This window comes from Numida meleagris, chromosome 10, assembly GCF_002078875.1.
Source record: "Numida meleagris isolate 19003 breed g44 Domestic line chromosome 10, NumMel1.0, whole genome shotgun sequence".
In the NCBI taxonomy this organism is placed as follows: domain Eukaryota; kingdom Metazoa; phylum Chordata; class Aves; order Galliformes; family Numididae; genus Numida; species Numida meleagris.
The window spans coordinates 12,271,537-12,295,523 of record NC_034418.1 but is presented as its reverse complement, the minus strand read 5'-3'; the positions used below and the strand labels follow the sequence as shown (position 1 = coordinate 12,295,523).

The 23,987-nt window shown below is 35.7% G+C and overlaps 1 protein-coding gene across 3 annotated transcripts in view; it reads right to left on the bottom strand.

The window, feature by feature from the left end:
* The window catches only part of CDH8 (cadherin 8), a 334,384-nt gene extending 321,514 nt beyond the window's left edge, over window positions 1–12,870 (bottom strand). For all 3 annotated transcript variants that reach the window (XM_021408725.1, XM_021408727.1, XM_021408728.1), the window contains exon 1: window positions 12,790–12,870. The gene's annotated coding sequence lies outside the window, so the exon portion shown is untranslated. The remainder of the gene's footprint in view (window positions 1–12,789) is intronic.

Here is a 23,987-nt window from a genome sequence, read left to right as displayed (position 1 = left end):
GCTTCTCACTGTCGGAAGAGACACAAGGTTATCTATACTATCTTCCTTTATAGTGTTAGCTCCAATAAACAGCATTTAAAATATTTTACAGTCCAAATGAGCTTTCTTAGTATGATCACAATGAACCAGCAGCCCCCAGTACAAAATAGCCATTAAATGATATTTAGCAAATATAAATATACTTAACACTGATTTTGATTCAGAATTTGTTTTTAAAAAGTATCTTAGAAAACAGGAAACATTCTAGAATTGTATTTAATCAAAAAGGAGCTTCAGGCTAGTTCTAGAATGTTAAGATTTAAGGACAGTCAGATGCGCTGATTTATATCCAATACATAAGGTCCCCTGTGTTCCTTGGTTGATTATATGTTCTGCATGCAAACTGGTATACTCCGCAATATACAATTTAACAATCTGTACATTATGTTCAATTTTCTGTACTTAAAAGATTATCTGACATCAAAAATCTGAGAAGCTACATGAAGTTTCTGACAGAACATCTACACTCACATTGTTTTCTAGAATCAACAGTTTTTTTCCCTTCTTTTTTTTCCCCCACAGAATACGTTAGTTTTATTTCAAAACATTGTACTGTGATACACATAGACTGAACAATCATTTTTTACTTGAAAATGGATTTAAAACATCCTGTGAAAGAGGATCGGAATATCAGCTTGAAAATTTTCTTTTGACATTTGTCTTTTCACTGGCAATTAATATTTAATTTGGCCTAAGATGAAAAGCAAATCCTTTTATCCCATAGTTGCAGGCACAGGAGGAACACACTGCATTAGAAAGCAGCAGTGTGGCTTCAGGTTTTGTCTTTGACCTTTGTGACATTGTAGAAACAAAATTAATAAATAGGAAGAAGTTTACATGAGACTTCCTTATCTATTAACAGTGATATCACCATTGTTTTAATATGCAAACTCTTTATTCAGATTTTAAACAAGGTTTAAAGTTTAGGCCCCCTGTCCATCTGGAATTCTTTGGCTTCCATCACACCCACTAAGATGAGAAGAAAAGGAAAAAAAAAAAAGAAAGAAAAGATTTTGGAGTCCTTTTTTGCTGTAACTGAAATTATACCTGAAATATTCTAGAAATCAGTGTCTCCATGATTCATGAGATGACCAACCAATTTAATCTCAATGAAACTATATGCATTACTGATCTTTACACAAACAAGCCAGAAATGGAACATATCCAAACATCATATAATGACAAACTCATTGAGCTATATGTAATAAACAGTGCATCTCAAGTGGTCCAGATAACAGTATGTAGAAACAGGAACTGAAAGCTGCCACTCTAAGCAAGCACCTGTATGCATGACTTAGAAATACTAATAGTATTTACCATACAGTATAAGTCATTCCTATTTTAGAAAGCAGCATTTTACTCCGTCTGGTCTTTACAAATTTAACTATCAGCTACAAAATACACTTAGAGGTTTTAATCACTTATCCAAAACAGAATCACCTATGGATTCGACTACTCCCCATTTTCAAATTGCAGTTAAAACCTACAAAGACGTGGTATATGCAGTGTGTTCCTGAAACCGGCTGGAATATGAAAGTGTGTAAGTTGTGTTGTGAGTTTTTTGTGCAGAATATTCCATAACTGAGAATCGATGTGATGTGTCTTCACTACACTCAAAGCTTGTCATACAAGCATCAATACAATCAATACAATTTCTGTAAGTACTCTAACAAAGATAATGCACAGAGTAAGCACTAGAACTGAGAACCAGACATGCTGAGCCAGCCAAAGACCCCTTTTTATTGGCTGTGATTGGTTTGATTTTTCTTATAAGCAGATGTGAAGTAGGCCTGATACTTGGGATCTTTCAAATGCCAGCTCAGGATACAGGTGGTCTTTTAGCTACTCTGCACAGCTGCTTTTTGAACAGCAGGTCTCATCTTCTGAGGAGCTACAGATCACATAGGCAATTCAGAGGATTTGTGCAGTTTACGTCCAGTGCATTCCAGGTTAATTATAAACGTTAATAAGTTAATTACTATGAACTCACTTGGTACTAATGTGGATGTCACCTGTAATTCCATATTCACCCCATTGTAATTTAGCATTAATTAAAGCTCACTGAGACAGTGGCACTGGCAAACTTCAACAAAAAGGATGTACTCTTGTTTTAAAGCATATTTATGACAATAGATCCAAGAAATGTGATCATTTTAGAATGCAACACCTTGCAATATTACTGACTACACCAAAAAATTATATAAAGTGATAATTGGTAAAGAACTTGTGGAGCCCTGAGAATTACATTAAACATTAAGAATACAGATTGCTATTCTTTTACGTGAATGACAGGACAGAGTCATATCTGTTCTTATCACTCTGCTGCAATAGGCAAAGCAGCTACATTTTCAATAATAATCACAGAGTAACAGCCACATTCATGTAGAATAAAAGTATTTTTCCTCATGTAAAATGCTATTAGCCATATTTGAAGGCATTATGTTCAGATATCATTTTTCCATTTCACTAAATGGCAGCCATTAAATGCAATGGCAACTGCATGACAGGGATATTTTTATTACTTCAAAAGGAAGAAAAGGATTAAAATGAGTTTATTCAGAAGTGTGATTTGTCAATTTTTTCTTATCAAGGACTGTGTGAGACAGCTTTAAACCTGAACGCTATGAACTGACCTCCTATTTGAATAAGTTAATGTGATCCAGTGTTCTTAGAAAAGTAGTGAAACCTATCTTTTATATGCAGAAGTCTCGAGAGGAATTTACGCTTTTATACGGTCAGCTGCAAGGTGCCATTTCCTTTTCATCATTTCTGCTTTTATCACATTGTAGTTCTTGACAGCGTAGAGGTTTTTTCTAGTATCTGGTGTATGAGTAACTATATAGAGACATTTTTTGTATGAAGGATTTCTTTCCATCCTCCTAGGTTTTACAGTCAAATAAGTTTCTACTGTGAGAAATCCCTCTCTTATATTCAGGAGTGACTAATCACCATATTTGATAGAGCAAGCATCTTACCTAAACATCAAATAGAGCTATAAATGCTTACCTTAAAGCATTAAAGAAGGATTTTACACACATCAGGTTCTTGCATTATATACCCTTGGAAGTGTAGTGAAAATGATTTCCCATATGCATATATAGAGAGAACTAACACCTAGCTAGACTAAATACTACTCACTAGGGATTTGTTTGGAAAGATTATCCACTTCCCCAGCTTTTTTTTTTTTAATTAAAGAGATTCTATACAGTGTATAGTTTATTTTCATTTTTCTTTAAACATTCTGTGCATATATTCTCCCAAGCATTTACTCGAACTTACATTTAAAAGCATTTATATTAAAAGTTGTGGCAACTTAAATTCCATTACTTATAAATAGAATGATTTAATTAAGAGGCACATGTTTGTCAGTAATTTGTAGTTATTTTAAAGTTTTTGCATATTTCTTACTATAAAAGTTTACTCTTTCCAGGATATTAAGTTATAAATCAAAAGGCCAATATGCTCTGCTACCCTGGGTCAACACTGTTGACTTCAACAAAACCACACCTATTTCTACCAGCTCTTGGCATAATTCACCTGTCTAGTATTGGAATTTGGCCGTAAGGAGTCTGAGACAGAAGCCTTGACAATGCAGTCTCTCAAACCAAACTATGCACAGACTCAGCCTAGATTTTTCTTTTTAAGTGTAGTAGTTTCAACATGACGAAATATCAAGAGCTTCATTTTTCGGTCTGTATGCCAAACATATTTTGTTATAGAAACACGCTGGCTGGGAAAAAAGATTATTCATCATATGAGGTCACAGGAACAAGGCAGAATAAAAGCAGAACAACACATAGGCTGTATCTTCAACCATTTATTCTGCAATTAAAATGCCATTTCATATTCTAGGATTAAAAAAATACTTTCCTCCAATGTCTTTGTTACTCTAGAACACAGATGAGTAGTTTATATTTAAGCTCTCTCTAAAAATGTACCCCATTTCTAAATCTTGGACAGATGTTCAATAGTTAAAGACTGTTCCTCTAAATCCAGTTCAGCTATCCTGACTTGTATGATAGAAGAAATAAGCAATTAAATTCTTGTATTACAAAAATAAAAAAGGAGCGCAGATGCAATGTAAATGCAACTGTTAAGACATTGTTATTACACATCATAACACATTATTTTTTTTCCTCAGACTTTGCTTTGCTCTCATGCTGAAAGTGATATTTCAAATGATAAATCGCCTGAACTACCCCATTCAAAGGGGCACTTCTGAGACCACAGCTAGCCCTCTACCATGTTCTGTGATCCTCCAGAACCAATGGATTTTCTGCAGAAAACACAAATGAAGAAGACACATGCTGAAGACATTGCCCAGGGATTATTAGATCAGGTTTCAAGTACACTTTGCAATAAAATTTGGATCGATACTTGACAAACTAGAAACACCTATTTGCCAAAGACAGCTGTTAAATTTGTAAAACTTTCCTGAGATGATTTCTTCTGAATTTCACTGTTTGGATTTGAACATATATGATGCATCATTATCACATCTACAACAGAGCAGCCCATCTTAAGTTTATCACAGTCAGATGCGAACAACAATCCTGTTCAAGGTAATGAGAAAGGTAATCTGAGCACATTAATTCTTTGCTAATCAGAGATAAATCACTAATGGCTGGCAATGTGCAATGAAATAGCCTGCTTTCACAGTAAAAAGCAGAAACCTTAAAATACGCATTCAGCTAACAAAAGAGTTGCAGAAATTCACATTAAGAGAGTCCAATTCACAAAGATGACTTTTTAAGCTATTTCAAGCAGAAATAAGCTTACTAGAAACTTTTTTCTAACAAACTCCTTTTGTTGTCCTTTACTCTTGATGTGAACAAGGAAGTGTTCTTGACCAGATAAAGGCAGTCTATTCTCAAAGGCTTGCATTCTCCACCCTTGAAGAAATACACGTGCACACGTGTGTCTATGTATGTACATGACATGAAAATCAGTGGTTATTTCGGATTCTCTTCATAATCCGTACAGTCAACAAAAAAACAAAGTCTTACCTTGCAGATTTGTATACTGAACAGTGCATTAATGAGATATTAGATTTTTTGTGTATGAGACATGTAACACTGCCATCATGAATAAAACATAACTTAAGTGAGTAATTTACAGTTTTCCCATACTAGAGTATTGCAGCTGTTTACACTGAAGTTTCCATCACTGAAAGCTATTTCTCCACTGCTGGACTTTTTGTACAATGCAAGAAGTCTGCATTAGAGCACCTACTTGTTACTGTGTGAACATAAGTGTGCTTTTGCACAGCTCATGTTCATCCATCAAGAAACTAAGCAAGCCAATGATAAAAATTTGAATTGGGGTAATTAATATGCTAAATACTTGATCTTTTTTAAGGTATAAAAAAAATACGCTAAGGGTGCTTCTGTAGAAACATTTCAACATTATTAAAGTTGTGAATTAAGGCTGACAAGCAAATTACCTACTTAGTGATGCTGACATTCACCTTTAGATACATCTGTAAGAATGTGCCAAACCAACAAGCCACTTATTTTCAGAAAAGTAGACTTTATTAATATAATGGCTCCAGTTATTTCATGATTACAACTGTTCTACAAGTGAGTCCGTGGCTAATTCATGACTACTTTATAAAAGATTCTTTAGTCAGTATAAAGATGTTCTATCCAAAGCAAAAGTCATACTGAGCAATTTTTACAGTTTCACTTTTTTTGCCATCCTAAATATTTTAAAGAAAGCTTAGTTGTAATCCAAGAAAATAGCATTTAAACAGTCACACCTGTCAAGTTTGATAGCTCTACAGTTCAAGTGACTAAGATAAACTATTTACTCATTGACTAAATCATTTCTAATCATAATTAGTGTATTTCTCAAACTTTACAATGGAGAATGACAGCAGTACTGCCTGTCCAGAGCTAATCGCTATAAATACGCCAGATGTTGTAAAAATCTGGACACAGGGAAAATGAAGCAAATACTGTAAAAATGTAGAAATGCATAACTTAATGGTGTCATCTGTATATTCAGCATTATAGGTCAAAGAAATATAGTAAGCATACAGAGCATTTCTTAAAATTACAAAAGGTTATTTCCCTTACATTGAAAGTATGTACCAACCGCTACCACATGATCTTCCTATTAGCTGCCTTTCAGGGACCGAATACATGTCTTTTGCAAGACAAATAATAACTTAGCACTCACATACTTTCACAGTATGGCTGGTTACATATCCAGAATTTGTATTCAAACAAAATTGAAAACATTTCCGCTACACTAACTAAAGATCACATGATATTATCCAGGTATTGCTAAATGCAAATGGAAAAGGGTCAGTTGTTAGTCTGTGAGAACATGTGGGAAGATGGCATAATGGAAAAAGTAGATGAAGTAGTTCTGTACCTTCTGGGAATATTAATCGTAATGCTACAACTATATCTCACTGGGTCTGGAATGCAAGAAAATGAAGAAAAAAGAGTGAGGATAACCCATATCTGAGAACTCTTAAGCTTGAGAACTTGAGAAAGTCTGCCTAATCTCAGCAGAAAATGCTCACAAGGATATGTCATGAGAATTTAACGTGCTAGAGATTCACAAGGCAATAATAAGAAAGAAAATATTTTTGCTATAAAGGACCAGGGCATATAGAGAACAGATCTCAGCCAATTTTTAAAAATGACTGATATAAAAATAGACTTAGCATCAATTACTTTTCAGTATGGAAAGTACCAGTTGACATAGTTTTTAATGTTATCCTAAAAGTGACTTCACTCAGGCTCCAGTTCACTAATTCAGGGGCTGATTACAGGAATCAATCTTTTCACAAGACAAATATGCAAAAAGATTACAGCAAAATTCATTATGCATTTTAAAAGCTATTACTAATTTTATTTTTCATTTGAAATATAACATTAATAAGACTACAGTCAAAGGCTAAGAATATGTTATTTGATGTCTTAGATGAATCATGCTATGCAATAGGTGTTCTGAAGTCTCATTTTTAAGAGGATCATCAGACCGAAAGCTCTTAATACACTGCTTTACTCTGTCAAGATTTCCTAATGCCTCCAGCTACACTGCTTGATATGCCTCAAGGTACATCTTCCTTGTTCTCTCACAAGAAAAGACAGAGCATCATAATGAGTGCATGAGACCGACTGATAAGGTGCTGCCTGTGAAGCATTCCTCTGAAGTCTGATTATACCGGGACCCAAGCATAAGAGTCACAGTTAATGATGTCAGTCGCCCCAGCACAGTGCCCCAGGCATTTTTCTCCAAGGTCATTCAGTAACATTTTGGGTTTTTTTTCATATCAGTGTTGGTTGTTGTCCTTAAGCACAAATGCAATTATAGCTGTCCGCGTGTCCATGCTTCTGAGGATGCATAATAAAAGTCAACAGAAATGAAATCTCTAAATGCATCAACCCTTAACATCCTCAACAATGGGATACTTCTGTCGCCCTTCTAAAAATTAACGCTTCACCTTTAATACGTTATTTTTTTGTTTTACAGCGCTTATGACAAAGAAAATCTCTCAAAATTGCACCTCCCTTTAACGACTAATAACTAAATCTAAAAATAAGTGTTTACAGATGGACAGTTAAACCGTGGGTATACGTGAATAACAAACTGTAGGCGTTTAAGATCCACTGGTGACCCGAGGCTAGCACAAAAAGACTTGCTATTGCAAAAATTTACATTTGGAAAGGGGAGGGGGGGCTACAGTTACAATGAGCAGTTAGGAAAAGACTCTTCAGATCTGTATGTTACGCCTACAAACGTCCTGTTTTAGGTCTTTTGTAGAGTGATTGCAGGTAAACACAGGGCTTCCCCACCTCACCTCCCCCAGGTAGTTTAAAGAAAGAATAATCCACAGGGCAGAGTCCTACAACATGCTCTTAGAAGTAAACTCAGGTGGGAAGTAGGAAAGAAGAGAGCTTTCTTTTGCTTTACTTTTTGCTATTTGGGTTACATTCCTGTGACTTATTTTGATTTAGCTCTCCCAAGAGTTGCTGTGAGAAAATTACTGGTCACTTCTCTATCTAGCAAGATGTGCTCTTTCAAGGCTGCATCAGTGGCTACCTAATAAGAAGAGTGATCTGAGTGTGGACATAAAATACAACAATTTACAAGATCTATTTGTTTTTAAAATAATTACAGCTCATTTCTCTTTTAAGTCCAATTTCTGCAAAACAACGAGTTCCAGAGCAAAACACAGCCTAAATGACAACTGCAGACTCTTACTAGGGCTTCGTTCGACACTAAATGTGCTTACTGACCCCGGGGCTTTCAGCAAACAAAGCAAGCGGAATATGCCGCAACTAAACCAGCAGAATCATCTAAATGCTTTATCTACTTCAGCAGCTAAGAAGCAGAGGTCAAGTCCCACAAAAGAAATTTAAGCGATTTTGTTCAAGCCAAAGGAAGCCATCAAGATGGAGATGCATACAGTACTCTGGATGCAGAATCTCACTAATTGGTTTGTGTGTGTAAGAACACCATGGCAAAGAAACAGCACAGAAACCACTGTTTCAACTCTCCCACGTGTTCTTATGCTCCGGGAAAGAATGAGGAAGTCTGCAGTCATGATGATACTGAGCACATTTAAGAAAAATTCTGACAGACAATGCTACCCTCTGAAGAAACAATATAAAAAACCACCAGTGAAGCTAAGGGTCGTGTCTGCATTCTCACTGGTAACAGCAAGGTTATTACAAAAGTAACATCAAAGCACTTGCCTCACTGTTATTACTTTGCACACTGTTTTCCCTGACATCATCCTGGGACAAGAATGTTTCCATTAATAATTTTTAGGCACTTTTACGTTCACTTCCAAACTCTTTCTTCCCTCATGGAAAAGATTTCCTTTGCTATCTAAGGCCTATTTTTGTACTCAAGAAAGCTGTGCTCAATGTCTGAGAAAACTGCAGATTTGAGACAACTATGAGAAACTACACACACCATGCAATATAGTCAGTGGATATAAGTTTGCAAGCGTTCACGTGGATTAGTGCAGGGAATAAAAGGTGCAAAAATCTAGTTAAAAGAAAATGTATTTTCATTGTAAGAGAAAAAAAAATTGTGCCAATAATTCATTTGTCCTTTGTTGTATGGGAATCAACCAGCCTGAAAACATGTCATTGTAAACATATTTGTAAGAACTAATAAAGCATTAAATGTATAAGTTGTTTTATTTCTTCTTTGTACAGCCTGTATTTCCCTTAAGCAATCTCTTTACAATGAACCTCAATTGTGAACAAATGTTAAAAATTATTTGACAGCAGGTGATTTATTGCCCTATACCATTATTTGTGAACTGTTGCTGGGATGGGTTTTTAATCACTAACCAACTGCTAAGTTAATTTAATGCAAGAGTAATGACAAGGTGTAGGATGTGAATATGATTTTATTAGGATATCCTAACAAAATAATTCACAAATCCCCTCTCCCCCCAAAAGAAAAAAAATCATAAAAACATCTGTGATGTAGACTCTTGGGCTCTTCTGTGCACGTTTCTTACATGCATTCTACCTCAGTGAAGAACAATACTTTCATACTTTTTTCTGGTTTTGTGGTTTGTTTGTTTTTTTTTTTTTCTGAAGTATTACTCTTATCAGTTGCTTCCTGATGGAAATCCAGGGTTTCAGTACAATTATTTGAAAATGACTGGTTTGAAGGTTAAATCTTGCAAAGCAATCAGTGTTTAACTGCATTTATCCATTTTAATAGATAATGACATTGTCTGAATAACTCAGCTCCATGGTTTCTCGAAGTGTAGTGCTGTAACACTACAATGTGACAGAAAGCACAACAATGATAGCAGGGTAGCAAAGTTCTAGGCTGCAGCATGTGAGGATAAGCCCAAATGCAGCAGCTGTAGACACAGAAATAAAGGAAAAAAAAATCTGGTTATACTTGGAAGGCCTCAGGTAGGCAGGGAACTCCAGCAAGATCCCCTTACCTCCACTGCCAACCCTTCAATGAGGTCTGGGAAGGAGTGGATCCTGGTTCCATCCCTTCCAGTCACTCAGGTGCATTACATGCACTGAGCTCCCCTGGGCTGGCCCTGCCTTCCCACCAGGTGCTCCATCACTGGTTCAAGCCATGACTTCACATTTCCACTACAAGTACAAAAACTATATTTTTGGATCTGATATGTGATATGACATCACCAGAAAAGAAACAGGGATGAGGGTTGCAGAAGAAAGTATTATTCTCTTTTGTTTCCAACATGCTTTTTTGTCATGACTAAGGTTCTCTAGTTAGACAACAGTTACTGCTCTGTTGCATCAACTGCACTGCGGTGTGCTTTTACAGTGTACTACAGTGTGATAGAAGTTGCATATTACTAAGTAATGTTTATCTTTGCATGCCACAGAACATACACAAGGCTGCAGCAGATCTCTTTCCCTTTGAGGCTCATATTCAAAGCTTTTTACATTAAATAACCAAATAATGTGCTAAAAGTAATCCCCTTCTTTCATCACAGCTATGGAATTTTGCACAACCATTCTACACTGGCATTAGAAAAGCACTTCCACTGACATCATAACCACTCAGACACTTGCACTGACACTGTAATGACTCCTCTGGGGCTGTTACCACATCGATGGAAGTATGAGAGACACTTCATTGACACTGTAACAGCTCCAATGCCTGGAATGTGATGGTAATGGCTCCTTTGGGGCTGTTACCATGACAGTGAGAATATACGAGACTCTTCCACTGATCCTACAAAAGCACTCACACCAATATCAGAAGTAAACCCACAGAAAACTGGCAACAAAAATGAAATTATCAAGCTAAACCAAGAAGTTAAAAGTGCTCAAAGACCATGAAAATTTTCTGGAGGTGTGTGTCTCAGCTTCACTGAAACATACTCATACATAAAAATACCACCACAAAGCAACAAATAAACACCCATTCTCCCCATTAAGAAGTGGGCAGAAAGGTGAAAAGAGAGCCTAATATCCATAGAAGAGTAATGAAGGTACTAGCTCTTTACAAATTCTACTTATAAGGAACTTACAATTACTTCCATAGCCAGAAAAGTTTCCTTATTACTTTGCACCAAATCACCAAATTAAGAGCAGATTTCTAAAGTAGGAAGACTCAGAACTATTAAACATACACAGTGGTCATATGATGAGTATAACCTCAAAGTTCTGATAATACTTTACAACTTCTTAAGAAAAGTAACTGAAGGCTTAGGAGTCAAAATAATACATTTTCATTCTTCATGTTTTTCATTACTTACTTGAACATTTTGGCAAATGTTAACCCTTAAGAACATAATGTTAATGGGAAAAATGCTGATGGAATGAATTTATTATCTGAGGTTGCAAAATAATTTGCAATCCATGAGCAATTTTTTAAACTAAATTAACAAATCCAATTAGCTTTGACCAGCTACACATAAACTAACCACAAACAAGAATTCTAATTGCTATTTAAAAAAAAAAAAAAGTTTTTAAGTCACAATTTTCCTCTTGGTATCCACTTCATAGGCTCAGGTTTTCCATTTAAAAAAAAAAAAAATCCCGTTTAATAGATCATTCAAGAATTGCTTTTGTAGCTGTACAAGATCACCAGGATCACAGACCTAGTGCGGAGGCTCTTTGTTGTATAGCCCAGATGATTGCCAGGAAGAATCTAGGGAAGCTCACCACAAACTATAGACATGATTCAATGCTGAGCTAGAGCAGCACACTAAAACTTAAAAGAAACATAAAGACTTTATCACGTATACAATTCAAATGAAGAAACCTTGCACTATGAAGAAGAAATGACAAGAGACAAAATTTCCTTTTGACTACTTCTTTCCTGTAGATCACAGCGTAGATCACTTCCAGACAGCAACTCTGCTACGCAAATAAACAAGTTTGTGCATGTTTCCTTCAAAATTCTGTGATTTAATTCCTATAATTGTAAAATATCATCATCTATGTTTTGACTTTAGAGTTTGCTATCTGGATTCAAAGAATTCATTCATATGACTTAAAAAATGTTATTTCCAATACATGCAGTAAAGTTTGTGTGTTGAATAGTTGTTATTCAGAAACTAACAATGGTAAGAAGTAACCACCGCATCATACAAGGGAAACACCTCTAGAAATACAGAAGACAGCTGAGGTGAGTTTAGGCAACATTTCAATCTAAATGTGCAAGTAATCAACATCCACAAAGGATGCTTTATTAACATGCATTTCACAACAACCATTAAGCAGAAGCTTTAAAAAAAAATGTGAAACTACCAGCGGGTTTTCTTTCTACCCAGAGGATGAAGATTTGGGCGCTCTTTGAAGGCAAAATTACAACTGGAAATAAACCCCTCCATCCAGCACACCAACTGCAGAAAATTCAGAAATAAAGCCATCAAGGCAGCTAGATTTTGCACAGAATAATAATAATAAAAATCTCTGGTACTAAAGGATTTAGTAGCAAGGATTAGAATTAGAAGTCTATGAAGTCGCCGGTCTTATCAACATGACACACACATTAAAATGAAAAAAAAAAAAAGAAGGAAAATCAATGTGTAGGTTCTGAAAACATGGGCTGTCTGAGATACCAAACTTACTGCTCCGAAATACATTAGGTACAGGAACCCACGTACTGAGTAAATACCATTACTAGGAAGAAAGGATTCTAAGTTTACAAGCAGATACGGGAAAAAATAAATAATACCACGAGAGGACAAAACTATTTCCAACAGCAACCTCAGCGTAGAAACCGACCTGCCCAGCCCCGAAAAGCATCCAAACCAAAACACCGTACCGTTCCGAGCAACACGGCGAGGCAGGACCGGCAGCACCGACCGGCAGGAGCAGCCCTCAGCCGCCGCTCCACACCCGCGCGGGAGGGGGCCCCGCCGCGCGCCGCACCTTCTAGAAGCTCTCGGCACGAGGCCGCTGAGGTAACGCGGCGGCGGAGCGCGTGCTGCCCTGCGGGATAGCGCGGTCAGGGCTTAGGGTTTGGGCTTTGAAATGGCGTCGGTGGACCTCTGGAAGGCTGCAAGGGGGCTGAGAGGTAACGTGTCGCGTGTATTGTCATGCTGAAATGTTTCAGGGATCGTTAACATTTAGAGTTGGTCGATTAGCTAATGAAATTTAAAGGATTGTACCACGTTATGAGGTGTCTTGCGGAAAACAAGCAAGAAAGACAGTTTTAAAAGCTCAATCAATTCAAAAAAGCGTAGTACAGCTAACGTATATCAGTTTAATATAGTAGTTTTAATTTTAAAACAGCAAACTGTACCTCAAAATGCACCCGTAGTTACACAAGAGAAGAAAAAGAAGCTACGACTTGGGAGACGAGGCATGCAACTTTTTTTTCTCTTTTTGAGTTTCTTATTTTCATAACTGTAAGCTTCTTGTGCGCCTGCTTTGCTACAAATCTGAATAGCCATTTCTATACTATAAAGCAAACCCCTTCTCTAATCGTTTGGATTATTTTCAGCTTGTGCTCTGAGTAGATGAGGTGAGGGGTGGATGCATTCAAGTTCCTCTGCCAGGCAAACAAGCAGAGCTGCACAGTGGTAAGGCTCCCTTGGTGGGTCCTGTGCCTGAGGGCATGCTTTGCTTGGCTGCAAGTACCATGCAGCCTCGTGTTGGAAGGGAGCTCCCTTAATTCTTGATTGACTTAGAGCTCTCGAAGAGAAATTAGACGCCTCTTTTTTTTTTTTTCTTTTTTTGACCTGTGAGAAATAAGTGATTGGAGATATTGTTCAGTCAAATCTTCTGTGGCTGGTAGAGATTTCTCGTAGACAGAGTTGGCTTTCTGGAAACAGGAAACAAAACATCAAAGTGTAACTTTTTAGCTAGAAAAGTTGTTGTTTGCATGAGATTCTATAGTTGTTTTGAACTTGTCTTCACTGAGTATAGAATGGCAAACTTCTAGAAGCTCAGAAGTTTGTGTGTTGAAGTTATTATTCAGAAACTAACAATGCTAAGAAGTAACCTGTTAATGAATTATAATCAGCATCTTACGTGGTGATGCACTAATGCCTCAGATACTACTTACATTTTCCTAATGCAGTTTTACTTCCATTACTAGAGTGCATAAATTGTACTCTGATACTTTGCGTGCAGAAAGCTACTCTAATTCCTTGGCGAATCTGGCTGTCTGTTCGTTAGCTACTTGAAAATTCTGCATTCAGGAAGATGATAAATGTTGCAAGTAGTGATATTATTAATGCTGATGGAATGTAAGATGTTATATTTACTTTAATGATGGACATCAGATATGCATTGATTCCTATCTGTGTAATACAATTTTTTTTCTATGTTGTTTAATGTCATATATTAGTCACTTAAACATTTTCAGTGGTAGAGCAGTAGTGTTTAACTATACAATCCTCAGATAAAGGTATGCTATTCAACCTATGTCTGACAGTTTGCTAGTGCATAGCTTGTGTAACATTCACCTGACTGAGTGCTGGGCAGTTAGATCAGATGGGCAGGCTTTTTCAGGGAGGCTTTCTAAATTTTTCTTACTATTGTTTTTTTCTATTTCAAATTATGGATATAGCTCCGTGGGTTGCATACGTTAAGAAGCGATATCTTAAGGAAAGTAGCATGCTAATATTAAGTTCACCATTATCAAACAGTTTTATCACAGTCATTAAATATTAGTGGCATAGCAAGCAAATATATGAATCTCTTTGGGATATAGGTACCATTTTATTACCACAGATGATAAGTCACACTAAACACTAGTAAAAATTTTGAGCTTAGCATACATGGGTTTCGTGCAGGCACTACCACCTGTTTCTGTTGTGTGTCTGCTAAGAAACAATACTAAGACTTATGAAGTTGTAAATAAGCACTAATTTATTAGATATTTCATGCATCCGTTTAACAGTGCTGGCATAGTAATTTATTTTTTAATAAAGAAACTTCATATTTATTTAAGTAGTTAGAACAGGAACATGCTGCAGAATTAGTTTGCTTCTTCATAACGCTCTGGTCTTTGATATTTTACCTTTTATCTCAGACTGGTTTCTTTTTTGGTTAGAAGCTTTATTTTAGGCTTAGACTGCAACATTAGTATCCTGCTAACTCAGGGCGGCTCCTTTCTGCTCTTGCTGCAATTCTTTCATGACTGTTTATTGATGTACGTGTCCATTATTTTCATGCACAAAATGAGCATCCATACAGTAGGTTAAGCAAGAAAATGATGCAAACATTAGCACGTTTATAACTGTCATTCCTTTATTTACCATGCAGTGATGTAGATGTGTAATCCCTGCAGCAAAAGTCTGTGATTCTCTGCCAGCTGGCTGCCTGCCTTAACTTGGGGAATAGTGATAAATGAAGCCCAAGTAAATGGCCACCGTCTGGGTAAAGCTCAGGTGAGCTTGTTTGGACAAGGCTCCAGGGTCATGTAAATAAAATGGACTTTAATATTAAGATGCATCTGTGAACAGACAATTCCTCCTAAGTCTGTCTTGATTCAGTGCAGGTGCAGAAAGTTGACAGTGTTTATAAATTGTGAGTTTAAAAGTGTTTATAATCCAGAGATTTTTAAAGATGAACATTGTTCATGTGTATAAACAGCCATCTGATTCCCTTCATTCAAAGCAGCCTTGGAAAGAGAGAGACACTATTAAAAATAAGTAAAAGGAAGAGAGTATGGAGTAATCATATAAGTAATGCATTCTATTGGGCTTATTTATACATGTTCATTTTCCTACTTTTATCAGTGTGAAATACTGATGCTTTGTTGTAACTAAGTACTTGTGCGTTTGTTGAGACATTAAAACTTTTAAATGCTAAACAAAAATGTTACATTTACGCAGTTGAGCAATTGGAGGAAAAGTGTGTATATTTTTAACCACTAAAATGTAGTGTATTATTAAAAGGTCTAGTATTTTGAACTTCATTAATTGAATATAGATTTATTTACTTTTACCCCTGATTACAAAAATGTTGGTGATATAGTATTTGACTCCTTCTCAGCCTATTCATACTAGTTTTTTAAATCTAGTTCAGCAAAAGTCTGCTTAGCTTTGAGAAGATACTTAATTATTGCTGAAGTTAATATAATGCTCAACTCCTGACATGTTCAGTCACTCAGTCTGTTACTTTATTCCTGTTTGTGCTGGACGGTTAATGTCTCTTCGAAAAAAATACTTTGTACATGTGAGCATCATATTAGCAGTCTTACCTGACTCTTCGGCTGCAGTTCTGAGTTGTAGGATAATCTTTCTGTTGCTCCGTTAGCCCTGGTATAGTTTTTCAGAATTATGGATCTTCTTCATGAGCAATTTTGGCTTTTTTTTTTTTTTTTGTATGCATGCTGCATATGCAAGTACACATGCTGTTCAGGAAAAGTGGAAGGGGAAAATGAAACAAAACAAAAACCCTACATCTGTAGGTCAATGTTACCTACTATGGCTGATTCAAACATTGCCAGCCTTTTAAAAAGTATGAAAGAAATTCATACTTCACGGCTTCATATTAAAATGTCTTTGCCAGATTCTGACAGTATAGTGACATCCATGGTCAACACCTTCTGGTATGCTGTTTGCCTTCCTGCCCCATACTAGTGCTTTAGTTGACAAATGGATTGCCATTCATGCATATTCCTTTTCACTTTTTCTATACATAAAAGCACCTTTTACCTGCACTAGAACTTTTTGTACGTATGTCAAGGAAGAGACAAGGATTCTGCAAAGTACAGTTAAATTCTATTGCACTACATAATCACTAAGTACTACCTCAGCTGGACTTGCAATGTATATATACGCTTTACAGTAACAGAACTGAGACGTGAAAAAGCACACTTGTGGTTCATAAACAGCAGCTCTTCCAGCTGAAATAAAGGGATCATCCTTTTTATTGAGCCAGTGGGAGCTGTGCTAAGCTTCTCAGTTGGAAGTCACTCTTTGCATCGTGCAAGAGACTGATTTAAAGTCATTCCTTTGAGGGCAGCTGGGGTGAAGGATTTGTTTGGGAATTAAGTGGATGCCCCTCAAAACTATCTACTTCCTTTTAAAATCCAGTTACCATAACAACTGTACAATATTCTTGCTCTCAAACAAAGAACTTTTTTTATTTATTAGGAAGCTTGCACTCCAGGAGTGAAGCTGATTTACTTTCCCCGAGGAAACTCACCTGATGACATGCAAAATGTCAGGGAGTGAAGAATTCAAACTGGAGATACAAAACCACATTAGAAATAAAATACCTTGTGGGAAACTATGCTTTCTGAGTTCTTAACTTTTTTTTAATAAACGAGATCACAGATTCACAGAATTGCAGACGTTGGAAGGAACCTCAGGAGATCATAAAGTCCAATGCCCCTGCTCAAGCAGGTACCCTACAGTAGGTCGTGCAGGGAGGCATCCGGATGGGTCTTGAATATCACTGTTTCTACAGAGACTCCACAACCCCTCTGGGCAACCTGTTCCAGTGTCCCATCACCCTTACCATAAAGAAGTTCTTCTGCATGTTTGTATGGAACTTACTGTGTTCAAGTTTTAGGTCATTACTCCTTGTCCTATCACTGTGCACCACTGAGAAGAGCCTGGCCTCAACCATTTGCCTCCCACCACCCTTTAGATATTTATAAACATTGATCAGTCTTGATCCCCCTCCTCAGCCTTCTTTTCCCCAGGCTGAACAGACCCAGGTCACTCAGCCTTTCCTCATATAGGAGATGCTCCTGGCCCTTGATCATCTTTGTGGCCTTCCGCTGGACTCCTTCCAGGAGATCCCTGTCTTTTTTGAACTGGGGAGCCCAGAATTGGACACAGTATTCTAAATGTGGCTTTTGAAATCAAAATGCTAACAATGTGTGCAGTTTGTATTGTAAAAACATAAAACTCAGTTATTCTTTTGCATTTCTCAGATATTTTGCAATTATTTTCTAGTATGCTACAAAAGACTTCTGGACATCTGAGAATCCAAAACATGCTAAAATTGGTTTGAATACGATTACTGTGCATCTTAGTAGGGATCAAAGTGGGGAGTGTGCATCAGCTTGTGTTTTGTTTTATTTTCCCAAGGAGCTATTCATATACAATTTTCATTTTCTTGTGTTTAGTTGATATCCACACTTTAAAAAAAAAAAAAAAAAAAGCTTTCTGCTTTTATAAATCAACTGTTTCACTTTTATTATGGACTTCAGAATTGTAACATCAAAAAATGTTGTGTTTCTGATGTCCATTTCTCTCTATCATGATTCTTAGTTAAGTGAAAATATTTAATTTTCAGCTCTATAATTTTTCATTTTTTAACACTCACTTTGTATTTTGGACGTGTTAGTATTAATACTGAAAGAGTAACACTAATTGTGGGGTTTTGGTTTCTTTTGCAATGCAACTGGTTTTGAAAGAATAATAATTTTTTTTTTTTTAAAGAATAAAGGTATATTTAAGTTTAACACATTTGCACCTGAACTCTATTACTGGCATATTCTTAAGCTTGCTGAATTGGAGTTTAGAGTCATGTACTGCCTAGTAAAATCCTGTTTTCTTGAACTTATTTTTTGAGAAAGCAGCAAAGAAGTCTTCATACATAAATGTTTCTGTACTAAATTACTTTCCACACTGGAAAGAACAGGAAAAGAAAGTATACTATTATAAACAAGTAGTGTCTTCAAAAGAGATGCAATTTAAGAAAATGGACTGAAACGTGAGCACTGTGTTGATCCCTTTGTTCATGGTAATCTGCCTGCTGGAGTTCAGGTATCAGTGCCCAAACACTTCCTTCTGAACCAGGCTTGATATATAGGCTGACTTTTTTTCACAACAAACAATAAAATCAGATTACTTGTACTATCAATACACTAAAAGTAAGAATATAACAGAAATATATATATATTTAAAAAAATTATAAATCCCACATAGAATAGCTGCTTCAAATCTAGATTTAAATCAGGAAACTTTGAATAATTTTGCAATGTTCAAACATAGCTAAGTAGTTTGAAAAAATAAATGCCACCATCTTTTCAGTGTTTAATATTCCTCATAAAAGCTTATTATTCTTGTATGGCAAAATTATCATCCCTGAGATTATGAATAAATTGAAAACTGTTTCATTTTAGTTCCCCTGAGCAACACAAGGCAAATATTGGAAACCCTCTGCCAGTCAACTTTGTGCCACCATTCTTCTTCACTATGCACACTTAATTGTAGATAGGAAGTAATTTGCATATCTATATTTACTGTGGCTGAAATAACTATAGCTAATGGAAGACGTTTTCTAATCTGTCACATAGAATCTGAGTTATGTGTAAAGCTTTTGCACAACAGAAAGAAAGAAGCTATCAGAAAGTCATTAGAGATCTTAGGAGATTGTGGTGTTTCAGAAGAGTATAGGGAGGGGAAGATTGTTACAGGGGAAGCCTTCTTTTGGAGAGCTACACAAACATTTGGATACAATTTGTTAAGACTAAAAACTGTGACAGCCACTTTTAGATCTGACCATCCGCTGACAGGCTAGCTGAATGGTCAGTGAGCATAGTTAAGTGGAAGTAAGTGAACTCCAGCTTTCTCATCTATAACACGTGATAGTGACTGATGATTAGTTTTTTAGGTCATTAGTTGGGGGGATGTGGAGGTGTACTTGTGTAAGAGAAACTTTCTGCAGGTATATTCATGAGCCTACTTCGTGCTGCTTCATTCTTCTCCAATTATATTTGTCTGCAATAGGTTTTCCCTTTTCTTTTGCATCCACTATTACCTTTTCTTGGCCATTAAAAACAGATTTCCTATAGAGACTTATTTTACCAACAAAAAGTAGTAATTGCTTTTGTAGAAAACAAGCAGCGTCAAATAGTTTGTCTGACCTAACTCTGAGCAGAATTAGGCTTACATGTATTATTTTTAAATTAACATGCGGCAAGATGGACAAAATGATCATCCAGTCCAAAATGGTTGGACTGGGTGATCTTGTAGGTCTTTTCCAACCTAGCTAATTCTATGATTCTATGATTCTAAGAATAAATATTGAAAATTGCATCGACCCTGGCATGCGAAGACATGAGGGTGTCTGACTTTCATTGTCTGGGAAGCTTTTTTGCATTACAGTAGGCTTGAAGGCTTCAAATCCATAATTCTAATGAATTTAATTACCTTGATTAGAAGTTATGTGCTTCTTTTGTTTACCTTGGAAATCACTAGCCACTTTCACTACATCCTTGCAAAGCCATATGCCCCTGTTTAACATTCTGTCTGACACCGATAATCTCAGTCTGCAGTCTGAGAACTGCTGTATTAAATTGACTAAGATCCACAAGAGAAAGTGTTTATATTTTGCTTTATGTAGTGGAATAAAATGAAAAATAGAATGTTTGTGACCTTCTATTGATGAGTACAGTAATAGTATGCTACTTCTGGAAAACTGAATTTTAAGAATTGTAATCAAGTCCAGAAGCTTTCAAAATTAGCTGTGGAGTTCTAGTGGAAAACATTTGCACCTGTGTGCTTCATGTGAAACTATTTAATCTTAGATTTCTTTCCTGTTCCTGAAGAATGGACTAGAAAGGACTGAATGATGCATGTTAAAGAGGAATAGATATGAATCTCTAGTTCTTAGTAAGTAAATCTTGGCTAAAAGAAATATGAAATGGGATCAAAAACCTGATAATCTTATGGACTCATTCAGAGGCATCATGTGAGATCATGACATTTAAAATTTTAATTTTTTTACTAATATTTTGTGATTTATAGAACATACATTTAAACTGAGTAGAAATACATATATATTTATATAGGAGATACTCTGTTCAGATTAACTTGATTTTTATAGTATCAGTAAGGAAGATTTTATTCCTTTTAAATCTGATACGTTTGTTTATTTCACATATAATAGTTTTGAGAATGTCATGTGATAAAACATTAGGATACATCAGCTTTCTGAAGAGGAAAGACATATTCTATTCAATCTCATGATTGAGATGACTTTGAGCAATAACACCTAATGTAGCTTCACAGATACTTTGCTTTTTCAGATAATACATGGAATTACAGAGGCAATTAGGACTTAAAGACAAAAGGTTGTATTTTATGGTAATGAAAAAGAAATGGTATTTTTAATGATTCTTTGGAAACTGAAATGATTGCAGGTCATTCTTTCGTAAAGGTCATAGATACAAATAGAATTCAAACTTCTTTGAATTTAATATTCTTCTTCAGTAATGCTACTCAAAAGTAGTCTATATGATAAAGTGAGATAGTAATTAATGCGAAACAATAGCAGCATTGCATTTTCTTGGCTTCCTGATGCTATTCAATGTGACCTGTGATTCCAAATAATTTTTGCTTTCATGTTAATGCAGTAGAAACAAATACAAAATATCTCAAGGTTTAGTAGTTATCTTCAAAGGAGAATGCAGAAATAACCTCAATATACTTTTCTATATTTTCTGGTAGACAAAAGAATTATTGAAACATGAGGGATAATTATGAATACTGATTCCTTAGATGTATTAGTACCATCCATTTTGTATGCATAGAAGCAAGAAAATAGATTTTATAATTTCAATACTTGTGTTTTTTCTTCCTTGCATATCTGAAATGTAAATGACCTTTTATTTATTAAATTCTGAAAAAGCCATTTTAAAGTTCTTTGTATTTGATGTGTATGGGGGGGGAATAAATTATATTCCATATCAAGTTGTTTCTTGAGAAATGCAGCTATCTCTATTAAAAATCAAGACAGATAGCATAAAAGTGTGTGATTGCTTTCTTAGCAGTTGCATTGTTTTCTTTTTGGGTTTCAGAAAATTGTCTTGAGATTGGATTTTCCTTTACTGCTGTATACAGTAGCATGTAATATAAAGTGTTTTTTTTTTTTTTTTCAAATAAGTTTTCTTTTTGGTGCTATGAAGCCTCATTACGTAACACACAAGAATTTCACCTTCAGAGCACTGACAGAGTTCTTGCCTTTGGACTTAAGCAAAAGTTTTAGTAGCGAATCATTTACATAAATAACGTATTCATCTTTTGCTCAGGTGATGGAGCCATCTAATGCTTTGAGGGGGAGAAGGCAAGATGTGTGTTAGCACCAGTAGTACTTTAGCACTGAGTATTGCCAGCTTGCTTAGAAAAAAGCAAGAAACTTTGCTCATTTCTTGTGTGTATTGTCTAGCAGAAATGCATACTGATTCGTGTGGACTTGTGGGTTTAAGTCATTCTTAAGGGATGAAACAGAGTAAAGAGGAAACTGACTGACATGGAGGAAATAAGGCTGAATGTAAAGGTAATATTTTCGTATTCGGATAGCGTCAATATTGGTAAATATTGCACTGCACTGAAAGTAACTAATTGAATGTTGCTGAAATTTAGAAGTATTTACTTGAAACATGGACCTTGCTACCAGCTGCTTTCCTCTCAGCCTAATGTGGAAATAGCCTGTATAGAGACCTGTAGGTCAGGTAATCCAAGCTGCGGTACTGAGATGAGCCAACAATGAGTAGGTGGATGATTTGTTTCTGTTTTCTTGTAATAACAAATAAGCCATAGAGCAAATCAAATGTTTCTGGTTTTTGTTCGAATAATGTACATGTTATGTTAAATGTTGTATCATAGCTGATGATTTGAAAGCCTCTTTGTGTGTTGTTTTCTTTTTTTAACATAGTGAAGTGGTTGCATGTATTTATGCTTTGAAGCTTAGCAAAATTGTGTCCTGTCACTTCTTCCTGGTTTTCTGAAACAATTATCTTCTAATATTGATGACTACAATGAAAAACAGTGTTTTGTAGCTGAGAATTTGCTTTATCAAATGATATTATACTTTTTGTATTAGTAGCAATTTCAGTGGAAATAAATAGGAAGCATTAATTTTGGAGTGACCTCAGTATAAAATTTTTTTTGTGTTCCTTGAAGATGAAAACCTCGAGCAGCCTGGTGCTTCAGGACTGAGAGTTGTCTACTTATGCTGTCCTCAGTACCTGCTGGAAGAGTTGAGCTTCTATGAGCTTTAGTCTTCTGTAAGGATGGCTAATTAAGTTAAAAGAAAAAAGCCTTGCCCTGTAGTTAGTTAAAAGAAAGTCGGTGTGGAAATACTTTAATTCATCTACTCCATTTTAAATGCAAAGGAAACTGATATAAATTTTGCAATAAAAATCTAATTAAGAATCTATATTGCAGGCAACTTCTTGACCTGATAGCTCAGGAGATAAAAGCTCATCGTTTATAACATAGTGCTTTAGCAATGTGTCACATACCTCATTATAATTAAGCCAAACTCTGCTAAGAAACATTGCTATCTGTCTAGTTTCTATAAGGATCAGCTGCTTTTCCACATTGGGAAGAGGATGTTTTATCATTTTTTAGCTGATAAATAAAAGGGAAGCCTATAATCTTGTCATGAATTGAGATATCAGAAATACTTATCGCCTTCAGATTTGGAAGTTTGAAACTCACAAGTTTCAAACTCCGTAAATTGAAGTGTGATCTGTGACATTGTGCATCAAATACAGACATGCAGGCTGTGACAAGTGTGAATACTTTATTTCTGGATTATTGTAAAGTATTTTAAATAAGATTCATATGTAATTTTGTGTAACTTTAGTTCATTATGTTACATTATAAGAAAGTGTTATTTTGGTAGTAAAGTAATGTGTTTACCTAACCTGGATGTGTCAGTTAAATACAAGAAGACGTGTATGTAACATGATATGCCCCTCACACAGAGCTACTCTTACAGGTTTTTCTTCTGTGTAAGAAATGGACTGAACAACTTGTACTTTAGTAGCAAACCATGTAATGGTACCATAGAAAAACCTGAATATAAGATATCTAACAAGATGTTTTTTGAATTTCTGGTAGTCCTGGCTCTGTTATTCCAACATACATGCTTCTATTTAGTACATATCTTCACCTTGGTTTCAGCTGTTTTGTGCTTCACATAATACTAAACTCAAATCAGAAAATGCAAGGGTCCACCTTTAACTAGTAGTTTTTAGCTTTTAGCATTTTATGAGCCAAGCAATTGATATTGGTGTATAATGTTACAACACTTATA